This window comes from Eulemur rufifrons, chromosome 28, assembly GCF_041146395.1.
Source record: "Eulemur rufifrons isolate Redbay chromosome 28, OSU_ERuf_1, whole genome shotgun sequence".
Taxonomy (NCBI): domain Eukaryota; kingdom Metazoa; phylum Chordata; class Mammalia; order Primates; family Lemuridae; genus Eulemur; species Eulemur rufifrons.
Window position 1 is genome coordinate 38,387,105 of NC_091010.1, and position 16,153 is coordinate 38,403,257.

Sequence of the window (16,153 nt, forward strand, 5' to 3'; positions counted from 1 at the left end):
AGTCAGCTTTGAATACTGCCCCTCCTCTATCCTCTACAGTAATTCTTGGCAATTATTCTCTTCCTTAGTAATATGGAAAACTTTAAATATATACAGTGCTAGACAGAATAATTTAATAAACCCCTCTGTACCCCTTACTTGGTTTCAACTATTATCAGTGATACATAAGCCATTCCTGTTTCATCTATACCTCTAGCCACTTCCCTCCTCCCATATCAATTCGAAGCAAATCTCAGACATCACATATTTTATCCATGAGTTTTTCACGATAGATTTCTAAAAGATAAGGTCTCTTTTTAAACATAATAATGCCATTATTACATCTAAAACCTCCTTAATGGTATTAAATATCTAGTCAGTGCTCAAATTTCCAATTGTCATTAATGTCAAAATGTTCTACAGTTTGTTTGAATTGAAATTCAAATAAGGCCTTATCTTTTTTATTGGTTTATCTGTCTCTTGTCTCTTAGGTCTGTAAGTACCTCTTCTCTTTCTCTCTTTTTTTTTCCTTGCATTTTTGTTGTTGTTGAAGAAACTGTGTCATTTGTATTATAGTTTCATACCACCTGGATGTTGCTGATTATATTCTAGTAATATCACTAAACATGTTCCTCTCTCTTCATATTGTCTGGAATTCAGGGTTTTCTCAACACTATTGACATTTTCATCCAGGTAAATTTTTATTATTGAGGCTGTCCTGGGTGTTGTAGGATGTTTAGCAGCATCTCTGGCTAGATGCCAGTAGCACACCCCCCCCCAAATCGTGACAATCAAACATGTCTGCAGACATTGCCAAATATGAGCTTGGGGGCAAAATTGCCCACCATCCCCAACTGAGAACCACTCTTATAAATTATAACTTTGATCAGATTAAGATTTATTAATAAAACAATTACTTCATAAACCACATTGTCTTCTTTCATAATGAAGCTCATAATGTCTAGCTGTTTCTCTTTTTACAATGTCAGAGGCTATTGTTTTTCAATACCCAGACCGAATAGTTTATTAAGGATTAGAAAATGGTGACATTCTAATTTAGTAAGTTCTTCTACATTTGTTAGCTGGATACTTCCATAAAGAGAAAATTTTATTTAAAAATGTTATCCAATTCAGAAATAGCACAAACTCAGACCCATTGTGTTTCCAAAACAGGCAAGATGTGAACCCAGGCCCTGGGGTTGGTATGTATCATTCTGGTCAGTAGCCTCCTTTTCAGTCGCAGCCTGCAGAGCACCAAAGAGAAGCACAACTGTTGGTGATTTGGCTCTACAAGCTTCCAACAAATCCTATCTCTGGTCTCTTCTCTAGTCTTAAGTCTTGTATCTAAAGCAGCTGAAGGGAGGCCCCATGTAGAGCTGAGAACACCTTTCTTACAACTGCGCACACTTAGGTAACACCTAAGGATTTTAGTCAGTTTCCCTTTTTGCAGCCTCCCAAGAAGGGCTAGATAACCAGCAATGAGGCCGCTGCATTGTAAATCATAAGGAAAATGTCTTACATATTAGTCTAATTTAGTCCCTTCCCCAAAATAGGTGATGGGAGAAATGGAGGATGAAAGGAAGAAACAGGTATATGTGGGCTCTGGCTGCAACCCACAGTCCCCGGGTGGGTGTCCAGGGTTGCTTGTGCATGATGGGGATCCTAACACAGGCTTGTCTGTATCAGGCTTCTAACACTTCCAGGCCTCCAGCTGCACTGGACACCTATTGTGTGAGTCAACTGACGTGAGGTGGGAAGATGAAAGTGGAGCATGACTCAAGGTCTGCTGTCCCCAGGACCGTGTCTGAGCCCCCACAGAGAAAGGGGGCTACAAGCAGAAGCTGATGAATCTTTTTCACTGAGGACTCTGAGCCTGAGAAATAATAAATATTACTTGGAGCCAAGAAGCCAAGACAGGGATGAGAGAAATTTTCTTCACTCCTTGATTGGCACCAACACATTTGAGAACACCTTTGGGGAGGGTATCAGTAGTCTCAAGGTGGCAATCGCATACTGAGAACAGGGAGATGTATTGAAGGCAGTTTTGTGGGCACTGGAGCAACACAAATAGCAGACATGATCAGAAAGTTCTGGAGGACGTGTTCATCAGCACCTGGGAGACACCTACTGGGGGCTTGTTACATTGGGTGAGGATGTGAATGGAGTCAAATGTCCTACACTGGGAAATGTGGTTAAGGGGCAGGAATTACAAGTCAAGCCCAATTAATGTGACTCCATTTGTTATCCCCAGATAGTGAGATTTCAGGAAACAGCTATGCACACAACTTTCTTTACTGTTTTGCAGTCATTTGTTAACTTTAAGTCCTTGAATCAATATTAAGTGTAATATGTCATACATCACTTCCCTACCCCTTCTGCCTTTTCCCTCTCAGGGTCCTGTTCCAGCAAGGGACTGATGACATGACATGCAAGGACAAGATGACATACACCTGGTATACCTTCTTTAGCACACACAGGTGCCAATGGTGCTCGCTCAAGGTCCAGTGCACCTGCTCATTTTACCTTCCACTCAGAACACTTGTGGTTTTTTTCTCCCTAGGCACCAGATCCAATAAATTACTCAGGCAAAGTGAGCTAGACCTTCCCTTGAAATGCACACTTGTCCAATTCAGTCCAATGGAATGAGTTTCCCATGGCGGCTGGTATGGTCTGTATTTTCGCCCAGAGGTCTCTTGAAAAATAACAGAGATGTCAGGGATTCTTGTCTCTTTGTGTTCTTCATTTAATAGAGAAAACTCTCCAGCAGGCATTCTCCAGAATGGGGTATAAAACAGAATCAGGGACACTTCTTCAAATTGATCTGAAAAATGAAAAAATGCCCCGGAGAATAGTCTTCCAAAATCAACCTTTAGTGTATATAAGAATCACCCAGAGGGCTTGTTCAAACTCAGATTGCTGGAGCCAACCCCCAGTGTTCCTGACTCAGTAGGTCTGGGACTAGTCTTAAGAATCTGTATTTCAAACAAGCTCCCAGGTGACACTGATGATGCTGGTCAGGAATCCTCACTTTTGAGAATCACTCTTTTGAGTCTATTAAAAAACCATGTTTTGTTGTGCTGTTGATTTGCTTTCATTTGACTATGCTTTATAATCAGCAATGCAATTCTAGATTACTTATGCCTATTGTTATCTTTTATTTCATTAAATCTAATAAATAACATACCTCTTATTATAGACAATTCTCCTATTTTACAATGCAGTTGAACTTATTGACTTTTATATTTCTACTCCAGACAAACTTTAGCTATTATCAACTTCAGATTATCCAGATATGAAAGAAAGGAGGAGACAATTGAAATAATAGAGAAAATAACTCTGCTTCTGATGATATCTTAATAATCATAATTGTAACCTCATGTCTAATGTTAACATTAGTGACATTCCAATCTATAGCTACAAAATGCACTGATTGAAGGACAGATGTCGGGTATCATTTGAACAGCGTTGATTATTTTCTTTTTTCTCTTTCTGTTTTGTTTTTTTCCCATTTACTATAACATACTCAGTTTCATCAGCTGTAAAAAGCTTTTGAAGTCAAAACTGAGTTTAAATGATAAATAGTATTTAAATCTTTCAGATTACATACAGGTCCAGAAGTCTATGCCATTAATAAGGAAATATGCTTTGTGATTATATCAGAATTGCTGCAAATATAGCCGTGTTTTGTTTTTACAGCTCTGAAATTTAACTGTTCTATGAAATTAATTCCATAAGTGGCCAGACAGGGACATGCAGCTAATAACTGTATGAGAAAAATACTTCCTGTTATTTATTATAAAATAATATTTTCATATTCACAATCTGTTTTAACCAAATTTCATAGGAATTATGCAGTTATCCAAATTTGCCACTAGAGGGGAGGGTAGATTTCATGATGGTGTTTTTCCTCTTAGTCCAGGGACACTTACTCTATTTAATCAATAGATGGTGTTTGTGCTCATTTTACTTAGCATGTTAGCACCTGTATTAAAATTGAAAAAAAAAAAAATCTAAAAAAAAAAAAAAAGCACAACCAGGAATTAAATCCTAGAGAAGTTCACAGATGGAAGGTAGGAAAATTAGCACTCTACTAAATACTTTATATACGGGATAACCCATAGTACCCACAAAAATACTACATAATTGGTAATATTATACCAATTTTTCAAAGTAAGGGTACTGAAGATAAATTATGTGTACAAGTCTCATGGAAAATAGTGGAATCAGGATTTGAATTCTTGTCTGCCTGACTCTAAAACCCAAGTTTGTCCAATATTCTCCATCAACAGATCAAATTAAGCCTTAATATAAATAAATCTCTCACATGACCTAGAGCTACTATGGTACATTACCTCAATTATCACTCTTACCTCTTTGTTTTCTACAGTAGATATGTGTGATGTGTTCTTATCACTCTGTAAATTCAGGGAACCTATGTTTCTTTTCATTATATTTCCTCTACTACAGGGCACAAGACAGACACATGGGAGCTCTTGTGTTGTTATTGAAGCTTAGTATTATGAGCCTATATAATTAATGCCTTATTAACAAATAATTCAACAACTAGTTGTTTTTCTCCCTAGTGAATATCTGTCGATTTCTTTAATGTGCCAGATTCTTTTAAAAATCACATTTATATAGCAAACATACTTGGGATTGTCTTAATCATTACAAAATGTATTCCCAAACTTGATACAAAACTTTCAATGCCCTGAGTTTGATTTACTTCTTCTTAATAGTTATTTCTTTTGTAGATTTCTATTATAAAGATTTTCAAACACGGAATACTTGAGAGAATAGTATAACCACAAAATATCCATCTTCTAGCCTCAATAATTGCTTGCCTTGGTCAATTTCATTTTGTTGATACCCCACAAAACTGGCAATAAATTATTTTAAAGCAAACTTCCAGGCACATATCATTCCATTTGGAAATGTTTTATCACATAGCTTTAAAATGTAAGAGATTTTTAAGCAATCACAATACACCCATATCATGCCTAAAAACCAAGGAAATCAAAAAATCTTTAATACTATCAAATATCTAGGCAACATTCAAATTTTCATGATTATCTCATAAATGTGGTTTTTTTTTTTTTTTACAATAAGTTGGTCCAAATCAGGACATAAATACTACCATGTGTTGCATTTGATTTATAGGTATCTTAAGACTCAGTCTATACTAAGTTTTCCTTCCTTGCCTTTTATTTATTGATGATATTCCTCAGTCTTGATAACATAATCCATCTCTGAGAATATTTTCTACTGATTCTTTTTTGCCAATTGCAATTCTTTTGCTCTATGAGTTCTATCTAATTTTATATTTCCATTTTAACATTTATCTTTCTTCCCAAATGGCCACATTAAACTCAATCTATACAAGTACTGTATCCTCAATAAATTTCCACTTCCCACTCCCTCCTTCCATCATCTCCTCCCATATAACATCAAAACTATAAGGCTCCCATCCTCAAGTTCATATACAAGAGCTGGGATGTCTAGGTTTGTCACTCTGTCTCTCCTGATCAAATCCAACACAAAAAGCCTCTCATACTTGTAGCCTCTCACTCTGATTTAATCAACAGAGGGCTTAATGCCTAAATTAGTATCAAGTTTGTTTCTGATTTTCTCTCGAAAAAGTCTTTTTCCATTATGATATGACAGGCCCGTAGTATTATTAATATCCTTATGCTTTTAAGAAGGTGTTACCATTTCCTGAATATCCACCCTCCCATCAAAGTATCAAGGTATGCCTTCAAGAATTGTTACTATGTGATGGGGAAGTTTTTCTTCCTGTACTTGTTTGGTTACTTTATTCTCCACATCAGGATTGGATCATAGTTGTATCACCTCCAAATGAGCTAGCTATACTCATTAACAAAAGCTCTTTCTGGAATCTCTATTATATCTTATGAACAAACAACATTGGTGGAATCAGGAAGACATTTGGGTCCAGATAAGCTCTGATTATCAAGAGCACAGTGAGGTGGTTGCTTGAGAAGTAGCTTAACGTAATGTCTGCCACATGTTTAGTACAAAGACATCAGCACAAAGTTATTCATATTTGTTCCCAAGCTGTTAAGGTAAATCTCCTCATTCAAAAGCATGTCTTGGACCCTAGTTGCAAGTATAGCTCTTCCTGCATTAGAAAGCCAAACTCAATACATAGCACAATTAGAGGATTCATTTAGGCTGGTTACTAAGCAATTAATTTAGATAATTGCACTGTCAGTCTGAAGTAATTGAGATGTGATAAAAAAAATTTAAATCCTATCAGCACAGATAAAGATTTAAGCTCTTAAAATATTCTTGACCATTAAAATATATTAAAGTACTTGTAGATCTTAAAATCTTGGTTTGTTTATGTAGAAGATATAAAGATGGACTGATTAAAATGTTTTTTCCCCTCTGCTTATTCCTTATCTTTTTTCCCCCCCTCCTTCTTGATTCCAAAGCAGAGTAATAGAACATAGGCTTTGACCAGAGCTGGATCTAATTCCAGGTTGCAATTCATGACTAATGGTGTCAATTTTCAAAAGATTTTTTATCATCTCAAAATTTGAAAATGTTCTATACTTATTCTTTCTTGCTAAGGGCAACATTTTTGCTCTAAGACTACAAAACCTATTCAATTTATTTTCCCATTTTATATTCTTTAATATTTATCTTTTTTCCTTTACTGATGTACATTGTCTTTATTATATATTATGTAATATATTATATTTTATAATTGGTTTTGATCTTTCTGTTCTGCTTTGTGGGTCTGTGGTTAATTCTTACTCTGTGCCATACTTTTTAAAATTTTTAGCTTTAAAATTTATTTTAAAATATAATTGGGTAAATACTATCTTATTAATCTGCTTTGAATCAATATTCTCAAATACTTTGGCATTTTATTCTTCTTGATAAGATTATGTTTTTAGCAAGTTTGCAAAACAAATCACCAGGATTTTGATTGAAATTTCATTAAGTCTTTTTAATGATTTAAGAATTGGGCAATTTTTCAAAGTTTATTTTCATTCCATTGAATGTCTTAACTTTTCTTCAGGTTGTTATCTATGTTCCTCAGTAAAACTGTCATTTCCTTCACATAGATTTCTCTTTTTTTATTCGGGGTATTCTTAGGAATTTTGTGACATCATTGTTAACATGAATTAGATATTTTTTTCTAGTATATATCCTAAGTAGTTATTGCTTGTTTATAGCTATGATTATCAACAGAGGAATTTTTAAATCACCGTCGGGATTTTTCCAAACTGTACTGACATCATCCTCTGGGATTCTGATATATCTTCTTGGAGAAAGCTCCTCTTACCCCTTACTGATGAATATATATGTCACCCCTCAAGACTGAAGAGGAAAACAGTAAGTTGCACCAAAATAGAACACAGCATTTGGATTCAATGTTTTTTATAGAACAACTTTATCATTTGTCTTATTACTTTTAAGAGTTTTTCTTTAACATAGAGCTATTTGTTTTCTAAAAAACTGTGCCAAAAGCTACCAGAATATACAGACCTAAAAATCTGAGCTTTGCCTTTGGTCAGTTAAGTTTGGGTAGGAAGTGGCACTTGATGGTCAGGTTAATTGAGCTAAACTAAACAACATTCCTAAGAACGTATATTTTTATTAACCTTATGAACAGTCTGTCCTTCTGAATCTAGGCATCATGTCAGTGACAATACAATTGCCAAGGTAGGATGTTGGGGAAGGAATAAACCTAAATTCTGAAAACCTCAACCAAACTTCAGCTTTTCTGCATATCTGTACCTTTTTCTGTCTTCACAAAACAAGTGTATGTGGAAATCTTATGTTGGCCAAGGATGTATAGATAAATCATTGGAGAAAAGCTTTGCTATTTGATCTGCTCCTTGGAGACAGCGTCAACAGCCCTGTACTGAAATGAAGGGGATTGTCTCTTTTCTCATTTTCATAATGGCAGTCATGCTGCACTTAATAATGGGTTATCTCTAAATGTTAATTTCTAAATTGTTTATTTGAAACTTGCAACACATTTTCTTATGAAAATGATGCTCTAGATGGGAGCTTCTCAGACTTTGGCATGCATGACAGTCTCCTGGTGAGCTTGGTAAAACATAGAGATCCAAGTCCAGAGATTCCGATTCAGGATATCTAGAGTGTGACCTGGGGAAACTGCATTTTAACAAGCACCCAGGGCTGCTGGTGCTCGTTTGTCCACAGACCACAACTTGAGTGGCACTGTTCTCTATGATGGCTGAATTCCTACATCAGCTCATCTAAGTCTGTTTAAGTCATCACATACTACAAAGTAATGTTAATAGAACTCTAACAGAGATGCCAAGAACGTATCTCTTCCAACTGCAGTCCCAGTGATGATAATCTCCAACATAAACAAAACTAAGAACACACACTCATACACTGCCACATGAAGCATCTCCTCTCTCCACATGGCTTCATTCAGCTATCAAGAAGGGAAACGAAGACCCTGGCAGTGAAGGTTACTGGGGCCTGAGTAGCAAATATCGATTTTGGCATTGAGAGAGGATGAAGAAATGCAGATTAGGTGGAGTTGTCCTACTGGAGGATTAGGTAGGAGAGGAAAGGCTCTGGGATTAGGGCTTCTTTGAGTAATATCAGGTTGTGTGGGAAGAGGGCAGTGAGCAAATGTGGCCACCAATCACAATGACCCCCTGGGCAAATAGGGTAGACCTAGAGGGAAGGAGAGATATGGGATTTCAGGATGTCATTGGCTTCCCAGCATGCCTCTTCTCCCAATGCCTTCCCCCAATGCTTGTCAACTCAGCACGATGTCATCTTTTCCAACCGCACTTAAATATGTAATCTAGACCCTGCCTAGAAAGGGGACTGACATTTATTTAACATCTACTAAACATCAAGCACTGTGATAGGCACATTGCATGTACTATCACAGTTTTGTCCTCATTCTACAAATGACAGCCTACTGCGGAAAGAGCTTTTGTACAGCTCCCATACCTACCTGGATGAGTGCCTTTCAATGAATTACTCAACCTCGCCAAGCACAGTTTCTTCATTCGTAAGTGAGTACAATAATTCATACTTTGTAGGATTGTGGTAAGGATTAAAATATATAGGTCAAAAATTTAGCTCAGTGCCTGGCCTATAGTTGGTATTCAATAAATGGTAGCTATATCATTATAATTACCATAATTGTCCTTATTATCAAAAAACACCAGAGGAGTTTGCAAAAGCTCAACCACTTTGTAAGCAACAGAGTCAAAATTCAAATCCAGGCACTTTTTTCCAAACATCCTGGCCTCCACTCTAGCCTTGCTACTCAGAGTCTGGTCCAAGTTCCAGTAGTATTTTTGTATCCTGTAGGAGCTTCCTAGACATAGAGAATCTGAGACTCCACCCAGACTAACTGAATCAGAATCTACATTTTTTAGCAAAAGCAACTGAATCAGACTCTGCATTTTAACAAGATCCCAAGGTGACTTGTTTGCACATTAAAATTTGAGAAGTACAACTCTACAGTACCTGTGCTTTCATTGACTTGTCTGATAGGGTTATGCTCTGTTAAATCAATGGTGAATATTAGCCACATGCCCACTAGCTGTCCAGAATGTAAGTTCAACAAGGGTAAGGATTTTTATTTGTTTGCTCATAGCTGGATCTCCACTGCCTGGAAAAATGCCTGGCATATAGTAGAAGCTCAGTAAGTATCTATTAAATATATAAATCTAGGGCAAAAGTTGGGAGTTATCTTTCAGAGATATTTTTAATACTGAGGCATGATGAAGCACTGCTTCCTAGGCATACTTCATTATCAGTAAAGGTCCAGATAAGACAGTGCTCCCATTCTACTTACCCCAAATACTGGAGGAGAGAAGGAAAGAACTGGTTATTCTTGCTGCCCTTGCATGTTACCTTTTGTGCAAATTAATCTCATAACCTCAAAGCCCAGAGTTGGCAGCACACTTCTGTGTCCATGACACCCTTTTCGAAACACTTGGTTTCTATTACCAACATTCATCTCGTCTGTTAGTGAAGTTTTTAAAGCTTACACATCACAATCACTTTTCAAATGAAAATCTTAGTCATGAAAATGCCTAAATTTAAATCATACAATTAATTCATCTCCAATATTCACGCAATGAATCTCTGCCTCAAAGGTTAGTTTTTCATTATCAAATGGGCCAAAATGGTTTTAATAGATTCCTTTTCATTAAGCCTTCATAATACTTATCCAAACCTAAAAAAAAATCACTTTCTGCAATTTGTTGTAGTTATTTGTGTACATTTCGAACATCTCCCACTAAACTAAAAAAGTCTCACAAAGGGTAAATCCCTTTTAAAATTTTTTTTTGTCGTGTAATATTTGAAATATTGAAAAAAATACATGCAACATGCAATATTATAAAAAATAACAACATATTGGACATCCTAAATGCAGACCCACATAAGAAGAAAAGATAACCAATTCTATAGCATCCACCTCTGTGCTTGTGTTTGGCTAGGGCCAAAAAATGGCCCCCCCAAATATATATTTGCTTTGTAATCTTCAGAATCTATGAATATTCTGTGAATAATCTGTATATGCATGTGTATACACACAGTTATATATATGTCTCTGGACATAATATGCATGCAATGTTCTTTGTGACTCTTTTTTGAGGATACCTTGTATGTGATGTTCTTTGTGACTTTTGGTTAAAGAAGATAGTAATGGAGTAAAATTGATACTTGACAGTAAATCAGTTCTAACCTTAGTTCTGCTACAAACTTTCAGTCATACTAACCTCTTAAGGTGAAAGTTGCCTTTAAATAAAGAAATATGAATACATAATCTATAAGGATCCTAGGAGCTCTAAAATTCCATGATTCTATGAAAAAATTTTATGAAGCAACTGAAGAGAGAAAACAAGGGAATAAGTGAAACTTTAATATAACTATCAACTGAATTCATTGCTTTTGAAAGTTCCTTATGGCACTTACAGGAATGTAGAACTATTGACATTTTTAATGTAGTTTAATCTATTAATGATATATTGTCATGACTTTTGCCTTTGGTATCATATTTAGAAAGCCATTCCTCACTCAAATATAAAAATATTTACCTACATTTTCTTCATATTTTATATTATGTTTTTGATATTTAAATCCTTAATGCACTTGGACTTTCTTTTGGTATTTACTTGGTATTTGGAATGAGGTATGTATTTAGCTTTGTTTTGTTCCAAATATTCACTAAATTGTTCTAATACCATCTGGGAAGTACTCCATCCATTATACGCAAATCTTAAAAAGCCTTCATTGTGTTCTAAGGTCTTAACATTAAAATGCATTTTTATATTGAAAAATTTCATTATATTATTCTACCTTTGCATACCTAGAATGAACCCTACTTGGTGAAATATATTTGCTAATATTTATTTAACATTAATGCATCACAATTTATAAGTAAGCATGGTCTATAGTTGTCTTTAACTTTTTTATTTTTTTTAATGTCAGGGTTTCTCTGGCCTGTCAGATGCATTAGAAAAATTTCATAACAGGTTAGATAGCACAAGAATTGTCTGTTCTTTAATGAATTGATAGGACTATAATCTATAATTCCTTTAAATGTGATGTCATTTTTATGAAGAGACCTTTTATTACCTTTTAAATGTCTTCCATAATCTATTCAGGTTTTCTATTGCTTCTGGAGTTAATATTGACCATTTATGTTTCACAATAAAGTTTTCCATTCAATGAGAAACATCTGTAAAGCTAATGTGCATCAAGAATCTCTAAGAGTGCAACACAAATTTTTTTAACTTTTTTTGACCATAAACATGTTGTTGTTTAACTCATCCTTTGCAGGACTATTGTTCTAACTTATATATTTTGGAAAATGCTGACACAATGCCTTAAAGTATTTCTTTAAATTTGTTTTCAAATTCTCTCCATATAAACAATAACTCATTCAGTATCCAAGTGCCCCTAACTACAATGATTTGAATTTCCTTTGGGTGAGGAATGCACTGTAGAAAATTTTGGATAAAACAGTAAAGATCAATTATATAATACTTGAAAACTCCCATTTTTTTCCTTTCTTTTTTTTTTTTTTTTTGTTGGCCAGGAGTATCTGTATTTTCTAGCACAGAAATATCTGTATTTTCTAGCATAAATTATATGCCAGTTGTTTATATGTTACCAACACATGAGCTATCTTTTCGGTTGGTTTTGTTTTCTTTCAGAGACTCAAAATGGCACACTAGTATTAATATTCATAGAATGTATTTCCTTGTAAGTGAAATTGTATGTTAAAAATATAGGGATATAAAACTTTTCTAATAAATCAAATAAATCCATAAACAATTTTAAACTGTTAAAACTATTACAGTAGCAGAAGCGAAGCCAATTCCAACTTCAATTTCCAATCAAACTGACTCCAATCTAATTACTAAGTGACACAATCCAAAGAAACGTGAAGGTATTTATACCAGCCTCATGCCAAGTCCTGGCTGCTTGGCTAAAATGCAAGTTCTGACATAAGTGTGTCTGTGGTCCTCTCCCATGTTCTGGATGTACATAGACATGTCTGAACTGATGATGAAAATTCAGAAACTAAGATGGGAATGTGCTTCTTCTTCAGATGACTTTTTAACATGTAATATGTTAGTTTTAGAATCATTTTAGAAATGTGGTTGGCTCAGTTTAACCAAAGTATAATAGTATAATTATCCTTGTAATTTTTTCACAGTATAAGAGCCCTTTACTAAAAATAGTAACTTACACAGTTTTGAAATTCCTTATAGGTTATCTAATATAAAACCTCCACCCAGTGCAGATACAGGAGCTGTTTACATGGCAAGATAGAGCCCAGTTGGAGAGTAGGAAAATGCCTGTTTTTTGTTTGTTTGTTTGTTTGTTTGCCTTTAGCTAGCCAGAGATCTTGAAAGAATTGGGTACAATATTTCCTGACAGTTCTAATACCCAGTTTACATAACAAGGTAATAGATATTTATGAAAGCCAAAGCAATAATTGGAAACGTGATAGTATTAGGGGTGTTGCAGTTGGATGGGGCAGGGGGGTTAGTCATTTTATAGAGATGCTTATATGACTGGGGTCATTTCATCCACCCTGGGGTGAAAATTATTTTCGAGGTAGAAAGTCTATATCCTGCTGAGAATCTTCTCATCCATCTGACCCTTGAGGCATAGAACTTAGGGACTGGCTTGGCAAAAGCAGTGGGAGTGTTAGCCCATTAACACTCTGTTTTTCATCACTGGCTAAGAGCTCACCTAACAAGGTTGTCTTGGCAGTATCTGTCATATTTGAAACCATGATTAATCTGTCTCCCGTTGAGACATTTCTGATTGCAACATCTTCTGAGCTGTTTAGAACACTGATATCTGCTTCTGGAAGTTGCTGGAATCCAGCTGAAGCTCCCAGAACTTGAAGACAGATTCCCAGAGACTTAGATCTGGTAATGACGATTACATATTTGCAGAGCCTGGGTCATGGCATATCAGTGAGACATGGGAAATTTTGGAGGTACAAAATTTTAAATGTTGGTGAGGAATGTTGTGTTTTGATTCTGTCAAGTTAAGCAAGAGATAGTGAGAGTATAATGGAGAGTTTTCTAGGCATGTTATGACGAGTTTTTTCTTTCAGAAAGTGGTAGCATTTAGAAAGCAGATGTCAGTATATTTGAATGTCAACAAGAAGAGGTATTACAAGTCTACACCTGAAAAGACTAGCAATGGGTATTTTTTATGAACCTTTCTTTCAGGTTATTCATCTAGGGGTTTGAAAAATAATGTTTAGATAATGTTTTCAAAACTGGTTAGCATTTTAAACAAGCTCTTTATGTTCTCATATGTATTCATGCCCATTCCTTGAGCATGAATATTCTTTTTAATGACTGGGATCATCTGTAGGGAATGTGTGGCCAACTGGCTGGTAAGAGTAACATCTCTGCTTATGGAAATGAGTAATTTGTCAAGGACACACCATTCTCCTTTTCTGCTGCTTTGTAATAAATAGTCTTACTGGGTGAGGAGTAAAACTACGGTTCACATTGATATATAAAACAGTAACATGCTCCTGTACCCTCTTAATTGCAGACTTTCATTCAAAGCTGGGAAGATGAGGATGAGCCACCCTGATGGGCTAATATCCCCTCTAGACATAGAGAGATTTAATAATTGTTATTTAATTCTATATATATGTCAAAGCCAGTTTTTTTTTTCTGTTTTTTACAAAATATCCTTTACCCTTTATTTTCTGTTTCTAGAAATAAGAAAGCAATTCTTACCAGACTTTCTTCGTGTCTGAAAAAAGAAAGTTCAAATATATAGCACTTTGGCACACTTGGCACTTTAGCCTGGAAATAATGACCATGTAGAACTAAATCTGTGGGTAGGAATATGGAGTTAAATGTGCCATTTTACTCAAATGTGACTTGGTTTCATATTCCTTCACTGGTCTGTCCTAATTCTTCTTTACTTTGTAAAGAAATTGAGGGAAAATTTATCTGCTTTACAGCTCTTCCTTTGTTATCTATTTTATTTGATTTTTTAAAGTTTAGAAGCAACAATCTTTCAGAGACTATTTTGCCTGAAAAATAGTAATTTTGTTCTTTGTATTATAGAAGACATGTGAAATATAGTGCCCTCTAGATGTTTACTATTCCTTTTTCTTTTCTCACCTAGCATTTTATTCCCCATTCATTCTAAAACTCTTCTCTTCTGCTGCCTCTATTCTTGGAGCACAGAGCTATTGGCCAATCTATTTGAAGATCCTATCAAAATTGCCTAGTTCTTCCTTTGATTCAAAGGTGCTTAATCCTCCAATCTGAAATTTCTAGGACTGGATATACTATTGTGTAAAGATTTCCTTTCATTCACTTGTTGATAGACTCCTCACTTCCCGATTCATTACATCTTTCACTATAGGGGTGGGGAAAACAGAGAAGCAATTTAGATCTAGTTTCTAATGAACTTTGCTACTAATAGTTGTGTAAGATGTGAGTCACTGTTTTCTGATAAGAGATTAAGAATACCAGAGCTTTGAGAAGACGCTGAGGTAGGGGCAAGGCAGAACCTAAATTTGTGTAAACACGCAACAGGTTTTAGATTGAAAGTGTCAGATAAGAAGGAAAAATATGGCAGGTACCAAAACACTCTAATTGATTGACAACAGTCTTTTGGCAAACACAGTCATTTGTATTGCTGCCAAGAATCCTGTAATAAACAAAAACTTTGGGAAACTGCTGATGGTTATTACAAGATGGAAATACTAGACCTTTAGAACTTTGCCCCATAAGAAGATATCTAGGACCTTTTCTCAGAGTTCATTGAGTTTACATTTAAACCTAATTATTTCTAAATGACATAAGCCATATTTTTATTATAACAGTAATTCAAGATAATAAAGTCATTGAGGAAAATATATATGATCAATAAGTAAATTAGTGGAAGAAGGAAAATTTTTATTCCTAATAACCAAATATAACCATTATCATTTTGAAGTAATTTTTATTGTTTTTTTGAAGATCATACTTTTTAAAAATTTGTTTTGGAAATTTAAAAAATAAGATTTTAATAATTTATATAACAGTTGTTTAAAAATTGTTTTTGCTTGTATAGTCCAAATTTTTCAAAACTCTATAAGTAATTGCAAAATTTTAAGTTGACTTATAAAATTTTTGACATAATTTTAAAACGTTGCTAAGGATACACTTTATGGCACACTGTAAATATTGATAGTTTAAAATAAAATTGTTACACAATTTTTTTCAATGACTCCAATAGGATAATGATTTGATACTTAATATCATCCATTGAAAAAAATTATCTTATTTAATGGATTGACATTTTATATCTTTTATTTTTCTCCTTTGATTCATATTCTCATTCCACTTTTGTCTACAGGTATTTTATATACTCATACAAATATATACTCTAATGTAACATTTTTTATGTTTTAAAGTCTTTTATTGATCAATAGATAATTCTCTGCAACTAAAAAGTGCATGTATATTAAAATTTAAATTATTTTCACTTTCTGTAACTATAAGGTGGTATTTTAATTTTTTAATGATATTATTTTAATTTTCATTAGTATATAATTGGTCAAGGGACACTAAACATATTAGAAGTTAACTGAATAATGATTAAGCATTAAAAGTAAGATTTTATTAGCAATTCATCTCTTAATGAC

General features: G+C 34.6%; 2 protein-coding genes across 2 annotated transcripts in view; both read left to right on the forward strand.

Annotated features, from left to right (window-relative positions):
• The window catches only part of STAMBPL1 (STAM binding protein like 1), a 229,168-nt gene that overhangs the window by 2,877 nt on the left and 210,138 nt on the right, over positions 1-16,153 (forward strand). The gene's annotated exons all lie outside the window — the stretch shown is intronic.
• Positions 13,344-16,153, forward strand: part of LIPK (lipase family member K) — a 41,496-nt gene continuing 38,686 nt past the window's right edge. The window contains exon 1 of the mRNA XM_069460714.1: positions 13,344-13,415. The gene's annotated coding sequence lies outside the window, so the exon portion shown is untranslated. The remainder of the gene's footprint in view (positions 13,416-16,153) is intronic.